A 22,694-nucleotide genomic window follows, 5' to 3' on the forward strand; every position below is an offset into this window, starting at 1 on the left:
AACTATATTTAGACAGTTAAATAAACACTCATTGACCATTTAATTTACTTTGTTGCAAATTCCCACACTAGAGTCCATGAGGAATTTAAAAATGCCCAGGCAACTACTTATAATAGATTCTTGAACCTTACACTCTCTTATAAAGCTAATATACCACATAGAATTTAGTGGGCTAAATAGCCCATTTTTGTTGCTGCTCATAATTCTTATTTTTGTTATTTATTTTTATTTTTTTATTTTTTTAAAGATTTTATTTATTTATTTATTTGACAGAAAGAGAGGGTGAGACAGTGAGAGAAGGAACACAAGCAGGGGAACCTAGCAGCCTACCGCTTACACCTCTAACCAACCGCCCACCAAGTCAACTCAGCTTCTGCCTGGCCCCGGCCCACGCGCCGCAGCGGTGGTGGCAGCCCCGGGAGGTGCACTAGCGTCCATTTCCTTCGATTCTCGGGATTTGAAGATGGCTGCACAGTCAGCGCCGAAGGTTGTGCTAAAAAGCACCACCAAGATGTCTCTAAATTATTGCTTTACTAATATGCTGAAGAACAAACAGCCGATGGCAGTGAATATTCGGGCTTCGATGCAGCAACAACAGCAGCTAGCCAGTGCCAGAAACAGAGGAGGGGCCCAGCAGATGGAGAACACACCCTCTGTCCAGGCAGCATTAAAACTTAAGCAGAAGAGCTTAAAGCAGCGCCTGGGTAAGAGTAACATCCAGGCACGGTTAGGGACCCATAGGGACCCTGGCCAGGGGAGCAATCAGAGGACGACGAGGCCTGCCCATAATCCAGAGAGGCTTACCCCGAGGAGGACTACGTGGGGGACATGCCACCAGAACACTGCTTAGGGGCGGGATGTCACTCTGAGGTCAAAACCTGCTCCGAGGTGGACGAGCCGTAGCTCCCCGAATGGGCTTAAGAAGAGGTGGTGTTCGAGGTCGTGGAGGTGCTGGGAGACGGGGCCTAGGGCGTGGAGCTATGGGTCGTGGCAGAATCGGTGGTAGAGGTCAGGGTATGATAGGTCAGGGAAGAGGGGGCTTTGGAGGCCGAGGCCGAGGCCGTGGACAAGGGAGAGGTGCCCTCACTCGCCCTGCACTGAGCAAGGAGCAGCTGGACAACCAGTTGGATGCATACATGTCGAAAACAAAAGGACACCTGGATGCCGAGTTGGATGCCTACATGGCACAGACAGATCCAGAAACCAATGATTGAAACCTGCCCACCCTCCTGTGAGAGACTCTTATTCAAAAGTCATCACATCTGTAAATGACCTTGAGATAACAGATGGAGAAGAAACCTGATTGATAGGGGAGGGAGAAGCAGGCTTCCCGCAGAGCAGGGAGCCTGATGCAGGGCTCGATCCCAGGACCCTGGAATCATGACCAGAGCCGAAGGCAGACGCTTAACCAACTGAGCCACACAGGCGCCCCAATTCTTTTTTTTTTTTTTTAATTATTTATTTATGGTAGAAGTAGCTTCCTGGAGCCACTCAGAACATTAGCCCAGATCACCTGGCTAAAGTTGTGTTTGTCAGGTTTCTCTACTGTAAAGTTATCTTTTCCCCTCTTTCCATACTGTACTCTTTGAAAGGAAGTCACTATTCACACTTCCTTGAGGGCAGACTATCTACATAAATTATTTGGAATTCTACATGGGATATGTGTCTCCTCTCCCCCATTTGTTTTGTTCAATCATTAATTTATAAACCTAGAAATTTATTTTATACTTTGTAGTAGAATCCAATACTGCATTTATTTATTGTGACTTTTTTTTCACTTGTCTGGGCAACTTTCCACTCCTTTAAATCATAATTTTAAAACCATGGTTATATAATTAAGTATTCAGATTGTCATCCTTTTTAGACTGAGCTCTTGCTATATGAACTATGGTGTAGAGAGGTTTGTGATTGCAAACAACAGAGCTGACATCACCTCCACGCTTCAAAAACGTGGGGCATCAGTGCCAGCCACTACAAGCAGTTATTTGGAAATCCAGAAGAATCTGGACATCCTGGAAAATTAGACATTCAACAAACGACTCTCTTCACCAAGCCTGCTCTACCTCACAAACATTCTTGGGTTGCCTTTAACAAGAAAAGAACACTCATTTCTCTCTCCTTTTGCCACTAATACAAGTATTAATTACACCCTCTGCCAAAGTATGCAGAATATTGACTCTTATGATTCTAAGCAGGACTCTGGACACTGATGTGGTGAAATCGGAGAGTTGAGCAGCTGAGTGCTAGGGTTTCAGGCTGAGTTTGGGGAGGGATCAGTTATCTGATTTACCATGTACAACCAGAAGTTTGCTCCTTGATTTTCACCAAACCTCTGCAAAGAAAGCAACTTGTTCATAGCCACAGTATAAGAAGAAGAAAAATAATAAACCTCCTAAGATATATATGGCCAAACCACCACCATACCCACATGTTGGTGAGGGCCCAGAAGAACGCCTTCTCCTTCCCGACCAACCTTACACTGCCCACTGATCTTCCTTCAGTTCACTAGGCTCCCCTTAGCCCATCTGTCAAGGGCCCTCAAGGGGCCTCTCTGCTAACCCTCAGTAGACGTTCACAACCACACATTGGCCCTCCTGACACGTGTACTTACTTCCTTTCCTGGGATGTTCCCCATGACAATGAACCCACCTCGGTCCATCCACAAAGCCCAGTGGGAAATTACAGCAGCTCAGATAGCTGCTTCCTCTTGGTTCCAGCCTTTGGATGAACATTACTGGCATCTCCCAACCTCTGGGGTTGAAGCCAAGAGAAAATGTAAGTACCCCTTCAGCTCCTTACAAAACTGAAGGAGACCTGCCTCTAGATTTCCGGGTACACTTCTCCTTCTGGCAAGAGAGCTTCCTTACCATCTGTTTCTGGTATTTTCTCTTGTCTCATCTTCCCAAGCAGGCTCACGAGAGCTCTCCCCTCCTTCTTGCCTGCTGCTTTGTGAATTCTCTCCCAAGAATTTATTGAATCCTCCTACCACTTGCAATGTTCTATCCATTTCTTCACCTACAGACCCTTGCCCTAACTTCAGGGCACAACTCAAAATTTACCTACCTTGGAACACTTCTCACCTCCCAGCCCAGAAATTCCCCTTTCCTGCCCACATGGTATATCTTCTGCTATGCGGGAGTGGTCCATTGTTTCTCTGCTGAAGGCAGAAGGTGGGTCCTATGCATCTTTTTTATCCCCTAAAGCCCAGGAATTGTTTTCTAATGTATGTGCACATGAGACCCATTGGTGAACCATAGAAATGACCCTGCAAGTGATATGGAGCTGGTATTTTCAGCCATTTCAGATGTAGAAAATCAGCAGCATGTGGATGAAGAGGTTTGCTGAAAGTCAAGTAGGTATTTATCTTTGCTCCCTCCTCCAATATCACAAAAGATAGGAACCCCAAATGACAAAGTGAAAGAGGGGATTGCAGCAAACAGATAATCAACAAAATTTAGGAAATAGGAAGTGGATAAACAGTGGTAACTAAAGTCTGATGGCCAGTCAAGGGTCTGTGGAGCCAAAGGATGCCAACTAATTCAACCAGTACAACTCTGGAAAGGCACAGAGATAGGAGGGTGTCAAGTAGCTCCAAAGGCCAAGGTGTGGGTTGAACCTGAAAACGGGAGGATTGGTTGTTAAACCTCGGAACCCTCCTCCAGCCCACGGAACCAAACAATCACCTTTCTTCCCACCAGGCACAAAACAGGTTAGACTTGAGGTCCCCAGGTCCAATTAAAGGCAAGGGTGAGGCACCAAAATAGAAAGATAAGAGTGTAAGTAAACATCTACACTGAAATGGTGAAACCCACCATCTTTCCCTGCCCGAGAGCCAGACTTGTCCTCCCCAGGCAGAGGGCTGGAGAATCTTCTCGGGGGAAGTTGACCAGTCCCAAGGGAAAAAAAACCTACTGGTCCCATGGACCCAATGAAACAGCCAGGTCCTCACCCAATAATCCCAAAGCAAAGTCCAAGGATTAATGAGCACCCCTCTCCCCACCCTAATCACAGCTACCAAACATATATACACAGGTTCAGATCAGCTTTTTGGGACTCTACTTGAAAAAGAATTTCTAACTGTATGTTAACTATACTGGAATTAATAAAACAAAATCTCTGTGCCATTTGCTTGCACTAAGACATTTGCATTAAGTTTCTAATAGGAATCTAAACCAAAAAAAGGGGGGGAGGGGGGAGTTAGAAGCAGCAGAAGCAATTGAGGAATCAGGAAACATTTTTTTAAAAGAATGAATATTCTCAGATTTAAGAAAAGATATTAAATCTAGGCAGAAAAGAGTAAGTACTAGTTTAAAAAAAAGAACTCAGAAACTCAAAATCTTATAGCACTTTAAATTAGCATTTAAAATTCAATAGAATATATAGATGATTAAATTTAAGGAAATCTGGAAAGTATAACACAAAAATGGATGGAAAAGGAAAGCAATAATCTAGAAAATTAAAGATAAACTCATGAAGACTGACATTTGACTGATGAGCTAACCAGAAGGAAGGGTCAGAGAAAGAAACTGTAAAAACACATACTGTATAAAATAAAAACCACACATACACACGATATTCTTGAGCCAAGAGATATGGCTTTCCAGATCAAAAGGGACTATTGCCTGCCCAGCATGTTGAATTAAAAAGAAGATTCATCAAGGCATATCATCATAATATTTGGGATAAAGAAAAGCCCTAAAGCTTTCCAGAGAGAAAAATCATACCAAGAATTTTTCCCACACAAAGAATAAGGAATAAAGTACTGCCTCATACTTTTCAAAAAGTAGCTTTGGGAGCCAGTTGAAAGTAGAGAAATGCCTTAAAATTCTAACAGGAAATTATATCCAATCTAGAAATCTATACTTAAACTATAATCAAACATGAGAGTAGAATAAAAATATTCTCAGACATGCCAGGTCTTACAACATTTTTTTGCCTTGTATTTTTTTCCTTGGGATGCTACTGGAAGATGAGATTCCCCCCAATATAAAGATATAACCTAAGAAAGAGGAAGATATGAGGTCCAGGAAACTGGGTATCCAGCTTAGGAGGCAGATGAAGGAAATTCCCAGGATGATGATCAAGACAAATCCTAGGACACCAGCGATGCATCAGCCCTAGAGCATCAACAATCCTGACTGGCAAGAGAAGGACGGGACAGACGGTGCTAGAAGGAATAACTCTAAGAAAAAACAAAGTCTGAAAGGTCACCAGAAGTATTTGTTCATATTGTTCATATTGAGAAGTGCTCGATAGCCCCGTTGGAAGAATTAATTATGCAGATAACAGTATGAAACAAAAGAAGGAATTACTGACTACAGACAGTTGTAGAGAAACATAGTGAATAATCATATATTGTATAGCTCATCTTTTATTAACATTTCCGTAGTTATATACCATCAAATACTGAATATTAGTTTGACTAAAAATGGTGGCTTGAATATAAAGGCGGAATGGGGAGAGGAGATGTACCTGTGCTCAGGGCAGGGGCAGAAGGGCGGCATAGACAGAGCGAAATCCTCACCTTTCATAGAACAAAGTCAATAGATAATATCTAACATGGAAACACTGAGAAAAAGTCAGCATAAACCTGATCCCGAGAGATATGGAAGAACATTCCAGAGGGAACAACAGCAAGGAATACACGTGGCTGTTTCTGAAGGAGAAAAGTCAGGGGTGGGGAAGGTTAGAGCAAGGCACTGCTGTTGTGTATTAGAAGATTTATAATGTTATTTGACTTCTGCTTTTCAGAGAAGCAGTAGGGTATGGTGCTTCAAAGCTCAGACCTCGGGTTGGATTTTAGCTCTTTAATTTACACTTGTAAATTAAAACAAAGTGGTACCTACTCTTTTATAAATATTTGTTATTTTTGTGAATAAACTCCATGCATGTATTACTTAAAAGCTAAAATTAAAATAGAAAAGAGTCGAGCACTATGCAAATTTTACTTCTGAAGACTCGGCTTCTGAAGACTCTGTTCTTTCTTCACATGAAGTAACAGTCAGATTCTTATGTTCAATTTTGCCTTAACTGCACCAATTTCCGTTCCCTTCCTTTCCCACAGAGAACCTCTGAGAACACAGCAACTACTTGAGAGGGGTGGGGCCTCAGCCCTCCTCACCCACACGCCCCAGTGGGTGTCTACGGAGTGGTCCATGCCATCCCTCCAGCCCTTCCTTGGCTGGAGGCCACGGTATCAGTGAGAACGTACCGAGTCTGACTTTGGGGTTGTGCTTTTCAAGGCAACAAGTCATAGATCAACCTAGATCACTGTGGTCATCATAAAAAGACTTGCTGTCCTGCCAGGGTCACAAACAGAGCTCTTTGTGTTTCAAAAGTGAATGAAAGAAGCATGCAGACACATTCTAGGAACCAGCTCTTCACTCACTCTTCAAGGGCAGAAGAAGACCCTCCCTTCCCATCTCCTCTTCTCTGCCCCGTGCCTTCTCCTGACCTCACCCTGTGAAATCAGTACCCCGCAGAAAAGCCAGAAGGCCACTGCTGTCTTACTCAGCTATCACCTGGGCTCTCATCAGCACCCACACAAGAAGGGAAACCAGGGTGACCTGCTCCACGGCAAAGCACACGTGCATGCCTCAATGGGACTAAGTTCTTTCATTATAGAATGCAATGCTCATAGCTCTGATATCTCCTCACTCTGAGACCTTGCATAAATATTGTCAGTTCTCCAGACCTCATTCTGCTCTGCTGGAAAATCTGAGTCCAAGAATCAACACCTCATCTTGCCCGGGGTGAGCAAGGCCTGGAGCAATGAGGGCCCTCATACAAGGTAGCACTAATGAATTAGAACTGGGATTCAAACCCCAGTCTCCTGAGCCCAGGATGTTGCTCTTTCCATGGTGCTTGATCACTGCGTGACATCCGAATTATCATCATCCCATCACAGACTCTTCCATGTGAAAACCCGAACCACATCCAGAAATCCACAGAAAAAGAGGTTCATTCTTTCATGATATAATTCTTTTCCAAGACTTCTGCAGGAGATTTTGATCTTACCAAGAAATTCCCAATGAAAATAACAAGTGGAAGATTAAAAGCTCCAAGTCAATTTAAACAACCCTATGCTTGCCTCTCCAGTCAAATCGGCATATCAGACAGCAAGTTTTCCCACAAAGTCATAAACTCACCCTGCTGCAGACCAGCAATACCAGCGTCTTGGGAAGGGAGCCGCTTCTAACAAGCAACTGAGACGAAGAGCCAATGCTCCCCTCCCTCCCCTCCTCTTCCCTGCACACACCCACCCAAAGGCCAGTCTCTACCAAGCTGTTTGGCAACTCTGTTCAAGACAGCTTAAGGTCCAGGAGTGGATTAGGAACAGCTAACACTCTGGCAATCATTTTCCTTTCCCTCGAGCCCAGACTTCAGTGGGCGTGCAATGTGGCATTTTGCTTCTGATTTCAACCACTTCCCCAGGAATTCAGCACAAGAAAGAGAAGAGCCCGGGCCAGCACTGGAGCAGCCAGACCCAAGTCCTCTGTCTCCCTGCCACAGGAAGACCCTTGGTGACTGGGTCGTCTCCTGTCCCAGGACCTAAGGAGCAGGCCACCAATGGCCTGTAGGATGAGGTGGGAAGCTTTAGCCTGTGCTGCAAGCCAAGGAAGCAGATGGGCTTCCCATCCTGCTGAAAGCAGCCTGGGAAATCTACGAGGATGGACAAGCCACTTTACTTTTAAGCCATTCAGCGCAGTTGTTGAAAACTGTGTATTCTGTGTATCTGTGTAATTGCCAGAGATCAAGAGAACACAAGCTAAGGGAACACCGGGCATATTACCTTCATTCTCTGGTCCCACCTGGTTTCTGATCCTGTGTCCCTCACTCATCCTCCGCTTAACTGACAAGGGATTCAAAACACATCTCTGGACATAGCATGCCCTCCCACGGAATTACCCAGGGCTCCTGGGAACCTGCGCGTAGAGGCCCAGGTGTTGGCATGGACCCTGAGATGGCCCCACTAGCTGCCTCAGCTGCCCGTTCTTGAGCACATCCTCTGCTTCAGGGTTGTAAAGCCAGGCACAGCCCAGGTCATCTCTCACTTCTTCATCATTGACCGTGCATTTCCCTGTTCTGAGACCACCTCCTCCCCCTCTCAAATAGCCGAAGCCCCGGCAGAAATGTTACCTCCTCCAGAAAACCCTCCTTGGCTCCTCCAATACACTGAGGATCGAATGTTCCTCCATGGAAGACTCACTGTGTTCCTAAAATGACCTCTATCAAGACAATTTTTAAAAATCTTACTCTCAGACTAGTCTGTGAGCTCTTTATGAGGGACAGTCACTCCCTTCTGTGAGTGCCTACATCAGCACGCAGTGAACCGAATGTGTTCCGGGACTGTGCGTTGATTCAATAATTCCTAAGGGCAGGGAATATGCTATATTCCTTTTTTTCTTTTGATCCTCCAGGAAATAGATGCTTCAAGTGGTTTGTGAATGACAGAAAAAAACAAAGAACTGTATCTCCCCAACTCAAAGAATCTGTGCTTCATCCTCAGACAGATGCATGTCTACGCATCAATGATGTCAACCTGGGACTCTGTCTTTAAGTAGTTCGTCCTGTCTGCCATCCCCAGGAGGCAGTCTGCTGCTTGTGTTCCCTCCCTGCTGCCTCCTGTCCCGTCTCCTCCTCCAGGCAGGTCAACGTTGCCCTGCAGACTTCCTCTCCTCCAGGTGATGGTGGAGCAGGGGTCCTGCCCCACCTTGCTTGCTGCAGGTGCTTGAGCCCCTCGGGACTTACAGATAGGAGGCACAGGAGAAGTTTGCTTACCTTATCATCTGGATCACTGCACCTGTGATCCACAGATGGAACGGGCTTCTGGAGGCCCTCCATGTTTCTCCCACAGTTCTGTGGGGAGAAAAAAAAAAAGTCCTCATTATTATCTAATCAAGGTAGACACAACAGGGGGGTTATAAAATGAGGCATGATAAAATCAGGGGGTTAAAAAGGATTGTTACTTCACCTCCTTATCCCAGCTCTGCCTCCTCCAGCCTAGAACATTCACTGCGGAATACATGGCACGGGCTGACATGTATACAAGCTTACTGATCTGAGCCTGAGGTTTCCCGAAATTTGTCGATAATCACCTTCCAGGAAGCAGTGGGCTTGAGCCAGCATCTGACATGGCCTACAAATTTTGGTATCAGCTCTTTCTGAGGAAGCCTGTTTTTGTAAAGGGGCCACCAGCACACCCAATAGACACTCTCTGGCAAGGTTGTGAATTGCTACACATAAAAAGGCAGGCCCGGTTTGAATTACCAGGCTCCAATTCCTCGCTGGAGTTCTGGTCACACTCACTACACAAACCATCTGGAGCCTTGCTCTGGCACTTTGTTATTTACTCGCGGCCCCAGGTGGAATTAGAGCCCATAATTCACCGATGTCCACCCTCCTCTCCATGGACAGCGTCATACCTCATCTCAGCAGTCGTCCCCTGGCCATCCATCAGCCACTCCAACTTGGGAATCCCTTGCCAAAGTGGATGTTTTTCTCTGGGGATTATCATTATAAATTAATGTTTTAAATTTGGGGACTAGGCTGCCATTTTGGAGAGCATTTTGGCTTTTTTCTCTTAATCTCACATGTCTCAAACTTCTAAAGGGCCCACTTATTTATCCCATTTTCCCTTCCTCCCTTCATAAAGAATTTTGGTCACCAGCAGACCATATGCTCCAACCCCTTTTACTTCTCTGGGAATTCATTACCAAACAAACCAACCAACAATGAAAACCTCCCATCAGCTCAAGGTGCTCAATGAGAAGATTACAGCTTATCAGTGAAGATGGAGCATGTTACTGAATCTCTCTGTGCCTCAGTTTATCAGGGGAGGAGGCAAGAAGAAGTTTAGTCACGTAACTGGTCTGTGTTGGGTGGTTGCAAAGGAAGGACCCTCTCAGTGAGCAAAAGTCAAAAGAGAAGGAGAGGTATGATGTGTCCAAGAATCGTAGAAGTACCAGGAGGTTACTGTGCTGGAATGCAGGAAACAGGCGAGGAGCAGAAGAAGATGAAACCAAATAGGCACGGGGAGTGAGATGATGAAAGCCCTCGACACCATGTAGAGAAGTCTGGATAGATCTTTCAAAGTGATAGGAAGTCATTGAAGGTGTTAGGAAGGGGTATCACGTGTTTAGGCTTTTTGTTTTAGAAGTATTGTCAGAAAGGTAGAGGCTAGATTGCAGAGATGCAGAAGTAAAGGGAGAGAATCCAGCCAGGGGACTACAGTCCCCTGGCAGGTGAGACTAGATGGTGGCAAAGTGGAGACCAAGAGCATAGGAGAGATCTACTCTTAGATCTTGAAAGGAGTCAAGGGGAATGAGAGAAGGAGTTATTTGAGTAAACTCTCAAGGTTCTGGTGTGGACAACGGGATGAGCAATAATGCCATTCACCAATGTAGGGAACAGAGGGAGTTTTTCAAGAAAGGGGAATGAGAAAAAGCAATTTCGTTTGGGGACATTTTGAATGAGTGCCAGTGGGACACTCAAAAAGAGTTTCTAGTAGGCAGGAGAATTTTCAGGAAAAAGGAGAGTCATTGGTATATACAGTGTGTGAAAAATGAAGACACAGGAAAGGTAAGATCATCCAGGGAGCAGGGAGAGTAGGAGCAAAGAGGAGGGTTGGCCATGAGACCCTAGGGAATCACTAACCAAAGGAGGATAGAGCTTCAAAGAGAAAGTAGTTAATTATGTCAACTATACCACAAGTGATGTCCTGGAGAGCAGAAACAAGAAAAAAGTGGACTTGGGAATGAATTGGGAGAGACAGTAAATGTGAGCAGTGAATGTAGTATTTTGGTAGGTTCAACTATAAAAGGAGAGAGACAGGGCCAAAGGAAATTATTGGTTGGTTAATGGCTTGTTTTATTATTATTATTATTATTATTATTATTATTATTATTTTAATCTCTTTTTAGAGAGGTGGCGGGAGGGGCAGAGGGAGAAGGGAAGAGGGAATCCCAAGCAGGCTCCACATCCAGCACAGAGCCCGATGCAGGGCTCAATCTCACGACCCTAAGATCATGACCTGAGCTGAAATCAAGAGTCAGACACCCAACCGACTGAGCCACCTGGGCACCCCTGTTGTTTTATGTTTAATAACCATTTTGTTTTGGAATAATTTTGGATTACAGCAAAGTTGCACCAACAGTCCAGTTCTCCATATTAACACCTTACGTCACCATGGCACATTTACCAAAGCTCAGAAACCAACATTGGTACATTATATTAACTTACTTCCAGAATTTATTTGGATTTTATCAGCTTTTCCACTAATGTCCTTTTTCAGTCTCAAGATCCAATCCAGGGTACCACGTTGCATTTAGTTCTCATATCTTCCCAATATCTTCTGGTCTTTCTTTGTTTTTCAGGACCTTGGTAGTCTTGAGGTAGTCCATAAAATGCCTCACAATCTGAGTTTTTCCCATGGTTAGACTGGGCTTATGAGTTTTGGGAAATTATATCACAGAGGTACCCTCTTTGTTACTTCATATCAGGGCTACATGGAACCCACATGACAACGCTGACAATGTTAATTTTGATCACTTGGTTAATGTAGTGGCTTCTCCACTATGAAGCCTCTGCTTTCCCTTACCCAACTCTATTCTTTGGAAGTGACTCACCACCAAGTCAGCCCACACTTCCGTGTGAGATGGGGGTGGAGGTAGGATTAAGCTGCACCTCTTGTTTTGTTTTGAAGATGAGGAAGATCCTCCTAACTCACCCTGTAATCCTCATAATTTTCTCCTTTATTTCAGATAAAACTATAACATTTGGAGTCTCAAGCACACAAAAGGGCACTTAATCCTGAGACTTTATTTTGTTCATTCATCAATTTTCCATGTGTTATTCAAGGTTCCAGGCAAAACAACTCAATGCCTTATCTGGGACTCCTACTATACTTCTCTCTTTCCTTGACCCATTTGGTTACCATGTCCTTTCATTTTTACCTGTTAAACATCTCATATTTAGTCACAGGTGATAAATGATAAACTCTGTTCAGATCAACTGACTCCTAAGCTGCTTATCTTTTCCTCCAGGTAGAACCCCATCCTCAGCCCCAATTCTTGATAAATACAGAGGGACAGCAAAGGAGACAAAATTTCCTCTCTATCATCACCATACTCTAGTGTGGTCAATATGAATATCAGATGGCTTAATAGCTTAGAGCTTTGGATTAATAGCTTAGAGCTCATCCTGAGGAAATGGCTCATAGAAAGCCCCTTCCTGGCATTTTTCACAGAAACTCCCCAGGACCATGTGTTTGCACAAGAATCATCTGTTTGTGGGATGCTTGTAGGATGAGTCCAGTCTCAGGAACGGACAAGCAGGAGATCTGGGCTCCAGGATTGGTTCTGCCACTAACTTGCTCTGGAAACTAGGGTTCACCCTTCCAACGTGCATACCTTGATTTGAGCATTAATAAAATGAAGGAGTTGGGCTGCTTATAATGAATTCAGTTCATTCCACTAGCTGCCTTATTAGCCACCAACCACTTGATTTCATTGTTGAGGCTTCTTTGTTAGAGTCACAGGACAGTGTGATTGGCTTTGGGAATGCTATGTAGAAGCCATATCTCAGAAGAATCACATGGAAAAGGGATTAGGGCTGCACAGGTCAAATTCCAGCTTGGTAAGTTGTGTGAGATAAATGTGGGGAAGCCCAGTGGAAAGAAGGGGCTCCTAATCTCTCCAGAGACAATGCATGCTTCTTCCCAGGGGGCAGGAGGCTTGGCAGCCTTCCGTTGCCTCCAGCCCCCTCCCATCAGGTGGGGTTATCTTGCTGTTGAGCTCACATGACAGATGGCTCTTTGGGCCTCCAGAGCATTCTCCAGCCATCACCAGGTTGTCAAACTGCAAACAAAAGCCATTCATTGCCCTCATCTTCTCTCCTGAATTCTTCCTAGCTTCATAACCTCAAATGCACAAGCTATGCCATAATCATCTGAGGGTCTTTACTCCTTGCTTATCTATAAGAACCATATTTTTCTGAAACGCAAAAAATCAGCACACATCACCTGACAGTGTTTTCTGCTATTCCTGACTGCAAAAAAAACAGTCTAGGAAATGTACTTGGGTACCAAGATATTATTTGCACAACCCTGCAATGGTTTCTAACATCTTTTCCAGGACTAACCAAACAGAGTTGCAACTACAACTGCCTTAGCAAGTTTGGATGCAAGGTGCCTTGCACAGCCTCTCTTCTCCCTTTTCCTCCTACCATTACAGTCATTACTGCAAGGAGCTATACTGTCAAGGTGAAAGGTAGAAAGAGGAGTGAGGAAAACACCTGGCCAAACTCACCTGCAGGCAGGGGAGACTGTGGCACAGAAAGAGTAGAGGAGTACATGGTACCACTGGCCTCAGCATTGGATCTGCAGATACTTAAAATCCAACCATCGCAAATACATAACTTTGACACCAATTTTTACCTATAATTAAATAAAATGTCCAAGAGTGTCTGGACTCAAAGGTTTTGTTTTTTCAATTATTACTACCTTCAAGAGAAGGTTTTGATGTCAGGTGGGAGATTACTGAAGGTGGTAAAGCATCATGTGTCTTAGACGAGAGTTGGCATGGGACCCTTGCTTGCTACCTGCTACAAGTTCTTCAAGAAATGGCCAGCCACTTGCTCCCCAGTGGAGTCTAGGAATGGGAGACCTCTGGCCCTCTATAATCCCAGAGAGAGAGCAAGAGACACCAGGGAGAAATGGCCAGTCTCGTGGTGGCAACATTCTCATCCACTGCAGGGACATAACTGTCCACCATTATTTAGAAGAACCTAGCCTGGGACCCCCAGGACCTGAGTTCTAAAGTTGGAACTTTCCACTGTAAAATTAGAAGGCTGATAGCATGATCTTTAACATTTTGCCCAGCTTGAAGGATCTATTGTTCCTTTAGATTAAGCAGGTATTTCTCCAGAATGACAGAAAACGTAGGAGAGACATGGGTAGCATGAGTGTCTGATTGTGAGAAAGATGAGGAGAGGAAGGACATTGAAGATGTAAAGGTTCTACTCATATGTGATCCATACGACTTCTCTGAATGGCTCCAGGAAAAATTCTCTCTCTTTTGTGCCTTATGGTATAGTAGCTCATATTCTCATTCTAGTATAGTAATAGTATACCATACTTCTGGTATAGTAGCTCATATTCTAGTTTGCCCTAGACTCTCTTGATGGCTTTAATAGCAAAATCATCTAAAATCCATCATTTGATTTGATTCCCCAGCCCCCTCAAAACAAACAAACAAACGATGTACTTGGAAGGAATTCCCATCTCCATTCCCTAAGGAAAAATCCTAGCCTCACCGACTTAAAAAAGGTGCCACATAAGAAACTCCTCAGGGTCCACTGAAGTCAGAACCCCCTCTACACCAGTTCTTTGGAGCTTTAGAGTTTCTTGAAGGTATCTGCAAGCAAAGCCTGCTAAACACTTATTTTATCCCCCTCGTCAACTGGCCAAACTTCTCCAAAAAGAGTGGATCACAATAAAGCTTAGAGTTGGGTTACCTGCTCCATCATGGACAGGACAGTAACTTTACAACTACACTTCTCACCCCTTAGGGATCCCACCAAGCCTCTTCCAGGCTTCTGAGTGTCTGAGCTGAGAAGCTGGGTGCTCTAGGCTCTCCCCCTAATGCAACCTGAACAGCTACACTTTTATCTGTTTTATTTATTGGTCTCTCTCTAGGTATTAAAAAGTGTTAGAGAACCACTGTAGGGCAAGTTCTTGTCCGCAGTGTTATTTCCAGCCTCAACCCAAGTTCCAGTTTCTTTACATGACATGCTAATAAATCTTGGCTTCGGCCTCCCAATAGAAGAGGGAGGACAGAAGCAGCCCATTGGTCTTCAAGACCTACTGTCATCTGTCACATCAGGATGCCCCCAGGGGGTCTTAAATCCAGAGAAACATGAGAGGAGTCATTTCACATCTTAAGACCCCTCTGATGAGAGAAGCCTCATTACCACGCGTGCACAGTAGCTAGTATTTTACATAGACTAACTGGCCTGTTTTCATTCCTTTTAAATACCCAAAGGCATCCCACCTCCATGAGGAGCTGAAGGCCTACAAACCATGGTCGTAAAAACTGTTTGCACACTATGCGAGTGCTAAAGAGCACCTGAAACCACTTTGCTTCTATTTGTTTTGCCCCCTAATATGCACACTGGTATATTAGTGTTTCTTTTGAATCCCCCTGGGTTTGGATATTATACACCCAAGTTTTACTTCAAATTGAGTTTTCACAGCTGGATTATAAACCAATGGAAATGTTGACCCTGCACCAACTATATCATTCCAAACAGGTGTTGCTTAATTAGCCTTATCGTAAAACAAAAATTAAAAATTAAAGGAAAACATTTTAATGTACCTAAAGAGTTTCTGAAGGTCTTAAAGGGAGCAGGCAAATTACTGAGGACTTTTAAGCCTTATCTCCTATTCTCAGAGGAGCTCTTAAAAATTCAGGAACACTTCTGAAGCTGCAATAACACCCTGGTGTTTTAAGAGGAGAAAAAAAGCTGGCTTCCCTGGCATGTTTTTCAATGAAGAAGGAAGTTTTTAAGAGGCTTTGAAAATCCATTCACCTAGGTCCTAGACGTCCTCATCACAGGCAAGAAGACAAAAAGAGCAGTCTTTGGATGTCAGTCCTGATCTTCAAGGAGATTAACTGATTTTCCATACAAAGACAAAAGAGTTTTTACGTGATTTCAATTCAGTGCAGAAAACATACCTATTGGGGACTTACAGCAAGGTGGTAGAGAGGTTGCCAAAACTCTACCCTCAAAGGGTGTTCAAGCTCACTGTTTCACACACATGAAACCACTTAGAGAGCAAGTTAAAATTGGATATGAATTAGCTCAGGTGTGTTGACATTTCAGCAAGACAACACAAACTTCCTTTGGCCCCAGGAAGTTTAGGATGACTTCCCAGAGAAAGCAGAGCAAGCGGCTAGCTTCAGAGATTGAATATGGAGACACAAGCCAACGGAGCATCTCAGGCTGGAGAAACTGCATCAGTAAAGATACAGAGCAGTGGTTCTCTAGTTTGAATGTACCTTAGTCACCTGCAGGGTTGCTTAAAACTGATTACTGGGCCCCCAGAGGTTCTAATTTGGTGGATTTGAAATGAGGGCCCAAGAATTTGCATTTTTAACATGTTTCCAGCTGATGCAGTTGTTGCCATCCCATGGACCACTCTCTGAGAACAACTGACGTGGAGAAAAGGTTGCACATAGCTGTTAGTAGTCCAGTGTAGGCTGACTTAGCTCTAAGAGGATTCATATACAAGAGTGGGGAATGTACAAGCTCTATTACAAAGCTGTAATCATCAAGACAGTATGGTACTGTCACAAAAACAGACACATAGATCAATGGAACAGAATCGAGAGCCCAGAAATGGACCCTCAATTCTATGGTCAACTCATTTTTGACAAAGCAGGAAAGAATATCCAATGGAAAAAAGACAGTCTCTTTAACAAATGGTGTTGGGAAAATTGGACAGCCACATGCAGAAGAATGAAACTGGACCATTTTCTTACACCACACACAAAAATAGACTCCAAATGGTTGAAAGACCTAAGTGTGAGACAGAAGTCCTTCAAAATCCTAAAGGAGAACACAGGCAGCAATCTTTTTGACCTCAGCCGCAGCAACTTCTTCTTTAGAAACATCACCAAAGGCAAGGGAAGCAAGGGCAAAAATGAACTATTGGGACTTCATCAAGATAAAAAGCTTTTGCACAGCAAAGGAAATAGTCAACAAAACCAAAAGACAACCAACAGAATAGGAGAAGATATTTGCAAATGACATACCAGATAAAGGGCTAGTATCCAAAATCTATAAAGAACTTATCAAACTCAAGACCCAAAGAACAAATAATCCAATCAAGAAATGGGCAGAAGATGTGAACAGACATTTCTGCAAAGAAGACATACAAAAGGACAATGGACACATGAAAAAGTGCTCAACATCGCTCAGCATCAGGGAAATCCAAATCAAAACCTCCATGAGATACCACCTCACGCCAGTCAGAATGGCTAAAATTAACAAGTCAGGAAATGACAGATGTTGGTGGGGATGCAGAGAAAGGGGAACCCTCCTACACTGTTGGTGAGAATGCAAGCTGGTGCAGCCACTCTGGGAAACAGTACGGAGGCTCCTCAAAAAGTTGAAAATAGAGCTACCCTACAGCCCAGCAATTGCACTACTGAGTATTTACCCCAAAGATACAAATGTAGGGATCCGAAGGGGTATGTGCACCCCAATGTTTATAGCAGCAATGTCCACAATAGCCAAACTGTGGAAAGAGCCTAGATGTCCATCAACAGATGAATGGGTAAAGAAGCTGTGATACACACACACACACACACACACACACACACACACAATGGAATATTATGCAGCCATCAAAAAAATGAAATCTTGCCATTTGCAATGATGTGGATGGAACTAGAGGGTATTATGCTAAGCAAAATAAGTCAATGAGAGAAAGACAAGTGTCATATGATCTCACTGATATGTGGAAATTGAGAAACAAGACAGAGGATCATAGGGAAATGGAGGGAAAAATGAAACAAGATGAAACCAGAGAGGGAGACAAACCATAAGAGACTCAATCTCAGGAAACAAACTGAGGGTTGCTGGAGTGGAGGGGGGGTGGGAGGGACGGGGTGGCTGGGTGTTGGATACTGGGGAGGGTATGTGCTATGGTGAGTGCTGTGAATTGTGTAAGACTGATGAGTCATAGACCTGTACCCCTGAAAAAAATAATACATTATATGTTAATTAAAAAAAAAAAAGAGTGGAGAATGCAGTTCCTTAGAAAGACACTTGTTTTTTGACAGTGTTAACTAGATCACTTTTATGCTAAAAAATTATTCATTTTCAATTTAACCCTCTTTCTAGCCACCTTGTCTTGTTCACTTTCTTTCTCAAAGGAAGAGAATTCCCCAGTGAGTGCTATATGTGGTGCTGTACCTGTGTTAACTTAGTTCTCATAAAAAAATGCTAAAAATCATCAAAACAATAATGATGATGATGTACTCTGCACTTACATTAACTAAGCACTCACACGCCTCTGCTTGTACCCTTGTAAGCTCAGGTGGTATGCTCTGTGAGATGAAGAGAGGTTCCACTGCTCTTAAAAATCTCCTCTCCTCCTCCTTCCCAGGAAAATACCAACTTCTCTGGTCCTTACTATTACTCAGCTTAAGGGTTAAGTTCTTCAGAAGTACAAGGAACAGAGAAACACTAAGGGACCTCAAATGACAGGACTTATCATAAGACTATGTAGGGAAGAAATAAAATATGGAAACCACACACTGGACCCTTTGAAAGCACAATGGCATTCATAACTTAAGAGCAATTCTGATGATTCTCTCAGCCTGTCTCCTCTGGGATGGTCATCCACTGTTCCCTACCCTGAGGCCCCACAGTTCTTTGACCCAACTTCCTTTTCTCTGCATGCTTCTCCCCAGCCCCTGTTCTTTTATGTTTCTCTGTGTGTATGTTTCAAAACTCCCCAAGAGAAAGAATATGATTGGCTACTCATCACCAATCAACATGGTGCTCCTCTATTAGGCAAAATCATTGCACAGGACCCCTAATGAGCTTCTAGTCCAACTGATGGAGCAGCAGTGTTGTCCAACAGAAATTTAATGCCAGCATCAAATATAAGAGGTGTATGTAATTTTAAATTTTCTATCAGCTACATCAAGAATGTAACATGGGAATGCAAACTGGTGCAGCCACTGTGGACAACAGGATGGAGGTTCCTCAAAAAGTTAAAAATAGAACTACCCTAACATCCAGTAATCACACTACTGGGTATTTACCCAAAAAATATAAAAACACTAATTCAAAGGGATACATGCACCCCTGATATTCATTGCAGCATTATTTACGATAGCCAAATTATGGAAGCAGCCCAAGTGTCCATCGACATATAAATGGATAAAGAAGATATGTTACACACACACACACACACAAAGGAATATTACTCAGCCATAAAAAGAATGAAATCTTGCCATTTGCAACAACATGGATGGAACTAGAAAGTATAAGAGAAAACAAGTCAGTCAGAGAAAGACAAATACTATATGATTTCACTCATATATGGAATTAAGAAACCAAACAAATGAGCAAAGGAAAACAGAGAGAGAGAGAGAGAGAGAGAGAGAGAGAGAGAAATGAAGAAACAGACTCTTAACTATAGAGAACAAACTGGCAGTTACCAGAGGAGAGATAGGTGGGGAGATTGGTGAAACAGGTGATGGGGATTAAGAGTACACTTATCATGATGAGCACTGAGTAATGTATAGGATTATTGAATTACTATATTGTACACCTGAAACTAATATAACACTATATGTTAACTATATTGGAATTAAAATAAAAAATTTAATTAAAAAAATAAAGCAAATGCTCCAAAACAAGTATGTAACACAAAAAGTGAAATAATTGTAATAACATTTTATTTAATCAGTATATCTAAATTATTAACATTTAAACATGTACTAAGTAAAAATTTGTTCAGATATTTTACCTTCTTTTACCCCATATTAAATCTTTGAAATCTTAAGTGTATTTTATACCTGGAAAATATCTCAATTATATTAGCCACATTTCTAGTGCTCATTAGCCACATGTGGCTAGTGGCTACCATATTGAATAGTATACTAATAGATGGTTACTTTTGGCTAGAGGACTGATCTTTAGTTGTCGGTCAGAATAACAGGGACACATGATACAATATTTTAAAAGAACCACCTGTCACTATTTACTTTACAAAGGTACTAGGACAAGGAGGATGCTCAGAGTCCCATAATCCCTTCTCCTGAGCTTGTCCAAAGAGGGTGTTAGTAGATCTCTATTATTGTTAAATACAAACAGTCTTCTACCTAGGCTATACTGGTACTCTCACTCTGGTCTTACCAAAGGGCTAGTGACTACCTTTGTGTTTCTACCATCTTCCAGTGATCTGGTGACTACTTTTATCTTAATAGTATTGAGTATAGTTCTTGCATAACTTTTACAGTCGCCTTAAGCCACCTTCTCATACATACATCCAGACTCATATACATTTCTCATATATATTTATTTCCACAAAGTTTGTGATATATTTACCATATTTTATAAGCCTTCTGGTCATAAAAGATTATTCAAAATCAGTCTTATCTCCTCCTATATACACTTACTTTGTACATACATCTATGGCATCATTTATCACTATTATAAATATTTTGATATGTGTTCATTCATCCCCTTCCCCAGTTAATACATTCTGTGAAGTCATTCTTTAAATGAATTTATCAGCAAGCCAAAAATCACCATCCCCAGTGCTTAGTACAGTATCTTATCCATAGTATACTAATAAACATTTGATAGTGGAATAAATAAGTGAATCAACATATTATTTGCCTTGAGTGTTCTTAATTGCACTTGGTTATGAATGTGTAAAGATTTCAGAATGAATGAAAATCCATATAAAACCTTGCATAATCTCTGCATCATCTTTTCAGCTAGATTATTTGTTTGACAGAAGAAACTGCATGCTTCAAGACAGAATGGGCTCAAAAGGGAACTAAAATGTGCAATATGGTATAAGAAGAATAGTACTGGATAAAGAATAGGGTATTCTCATCTCAGGTATGACAATGAATTTACTATATAGGCATAAATAAATCACTTCACTACTCTGAACTTTAATGTATTTGTTTGTGTTATATTTTAATGTTAAAATTAAAGCACTTCAGTTAGTTGATTTCAAAGGTCTCTAACTTTCTATGATTTATAGGAATTCACAATTTCTAGAATAACATTAACCAATCTGTGTCAGTTTTTATTATTTTTATTATTACAATGAGAAGTAGCCCAACTGATAATCAAATATTTATTGCCTTATTCTGCAATTATTTGTTTATATGTCTACATCTCAAATTAGATTAAATTCTTGAGAACAAGAACAATATCTCGCTCCTCCTGGTACAATCAACAACTGAATCAGGGAATGCACAAAGTGGCTTTCAATAAATGTTGACTAATGATGAAGACATGGATGAATAGTCATTATCCATATCAAATATCCAAAATGTCTTTTGCTGAACAGTTTGAGTGGGGTGATGGCCTCTATTTGGGATACCTTTCCTTCAGACTTAAATGTGAAGATCATAGATGAGAAATTCTAATACTTCCATTCCATGCCATAAGGGTCACAGAGGCAGGAAATCCTTCCAATATATTTAGAGTTTACTGAGAAAGGTGTTTTGATGTCTTCCACCATGATTGTGAAACTGTATATGTCTCCTTTAAATTCTGTTAATTTTTGCCTTTTATTTTTTGAAGATCTGTTATTAGGTGTTTACAAATTTGAAATTGTTATACCATACTAGTGGCTTAATTATTTTATAATTAATAAGTGAATGTCTATATCTTTACAATGCCTTAGAAAGGATTATTAGCATAGCTGCATCAGCTTTCCTTTAATTAAGGTTTGTATCAGTGAGGTACCAGTGAACTGGCTCTCCAAAAATCAAAAAGCCCCAATTTGTGACATTTGCAGATTTACAGGGGGTGAATGCTCCCACCATGGCCAATCTCAAGCAACCAAAGTTTTAACAACTGACTTACAAAATTCCTGAATATTTAACCATCAGTTCTTGTATGTTCTTATGAGATGGTGCCAGGAAACTACTGGTTTTTTCCATGCTTTTTACTTTCAACCATTTGTCTCCTTATATTTCAGGAGTTTCTCCTTTAAGCAGACCATGGTTGGACATTCTATAAAATTTAGACAGATACATCTTTCAAATAGGATATACAGACCATGTACATTGAATGTAATTGCTAAAATTTTGAGATTTATATTTCCCATATTAATATTTGTTTTCCCTCTTCCCCATTAATTATGTTCCTTTTTTCTTCTTTTTTCCCTTCCTTTGGCTTAATCAAATATTTGTTATTATTCCAAATCCCACCCAATTAGCTAACTAACATTTATTTACTCTTGTTTTATTTTCTTAAAGATTTTATTTATTTGTTGGAGAGAGAGAGAGAGAGCACAAGCAGAGTGAGGGGCAGAGGGAGAAACAGACTCCCTGCTGAGCAGGGAGCCCAATGCAGGCCTTGATTTGGGGCTTGATGCAGGGCTCGATGCAGGGCTCAATGCAGGGCTTGATTCCAGGACTCCGGGATCATGACCTGAGCCGAAGGCAGACACTTAACCAACTGAGCTACCCAGGCGCCCCTATTTACTCTTGTTTTAGTAGTTATCTTGAGTAACATACATTCTTGATTTGTTAGAAACTAATATGAATTTGTACTTTCACCATTTCCCTGACATTGAAAGAGCATTGGAAATCTTGAACCTTGAAGGTTAATAGAACCTGTAACTGGGGTTCCCGAGAGCATCCTTGGTGTCAGTGTTTCACTAGGAGGACTCATGGAACTCAGTATATAGTTATACACACAGGTTTGATTTAGTTGAGTGAAAAGAAACAAGACAAAATCAGCAAAGGGAAAAGGGGCATGTGGTAATTTGGAGGGAAGCAGGCACAAAATTGCAAGAGTCCCCTCCTAGTGCAATCACACAGGACATGCTTAATTCCCACAGCAACAAGTTGTGGCAACTCATGTCAAATGGTTATCCACTAGGGAAGCTCATCAGAGACTCAGCACCCAAGGTACAGATTGGG

The 22,694-nt window shown here is 42.2% G+C and overlaps 1 pseudogene; it reads left to right on the top strand.

The window, feature by feature from the left end:
* The first annotated feature begins 321 nt into the window (after nt 1-321).
* Nucleotides 322-1,302, top strand: LOC112820587 (chromatin target of PRMT1 protein pseudogene; annotated as a pseudogene).
* The last annotated feature ends 21,392 nt before the right edge of the window (nt 1,303-22,694 follow it).

The sequence above is a fragment of the Callorhinus ursinus genome, unplaced genomic scaffold, assembly GCF_003265705.2.
Source record: "Callorhinus ursinus isolate GAN/ISIS: 27379988/994484 unplaced genomic scaffold, GSC_fseal_2.0 scaffold10, whole genome shotgun sequence".
In the NCBI taxonomy this organism is placed as follows: Eukaryota; Metazoa; Chordata; class Mammalia; order Carnivora; family Otariidae; genus Callorhinus; species Callorhinus ursinus.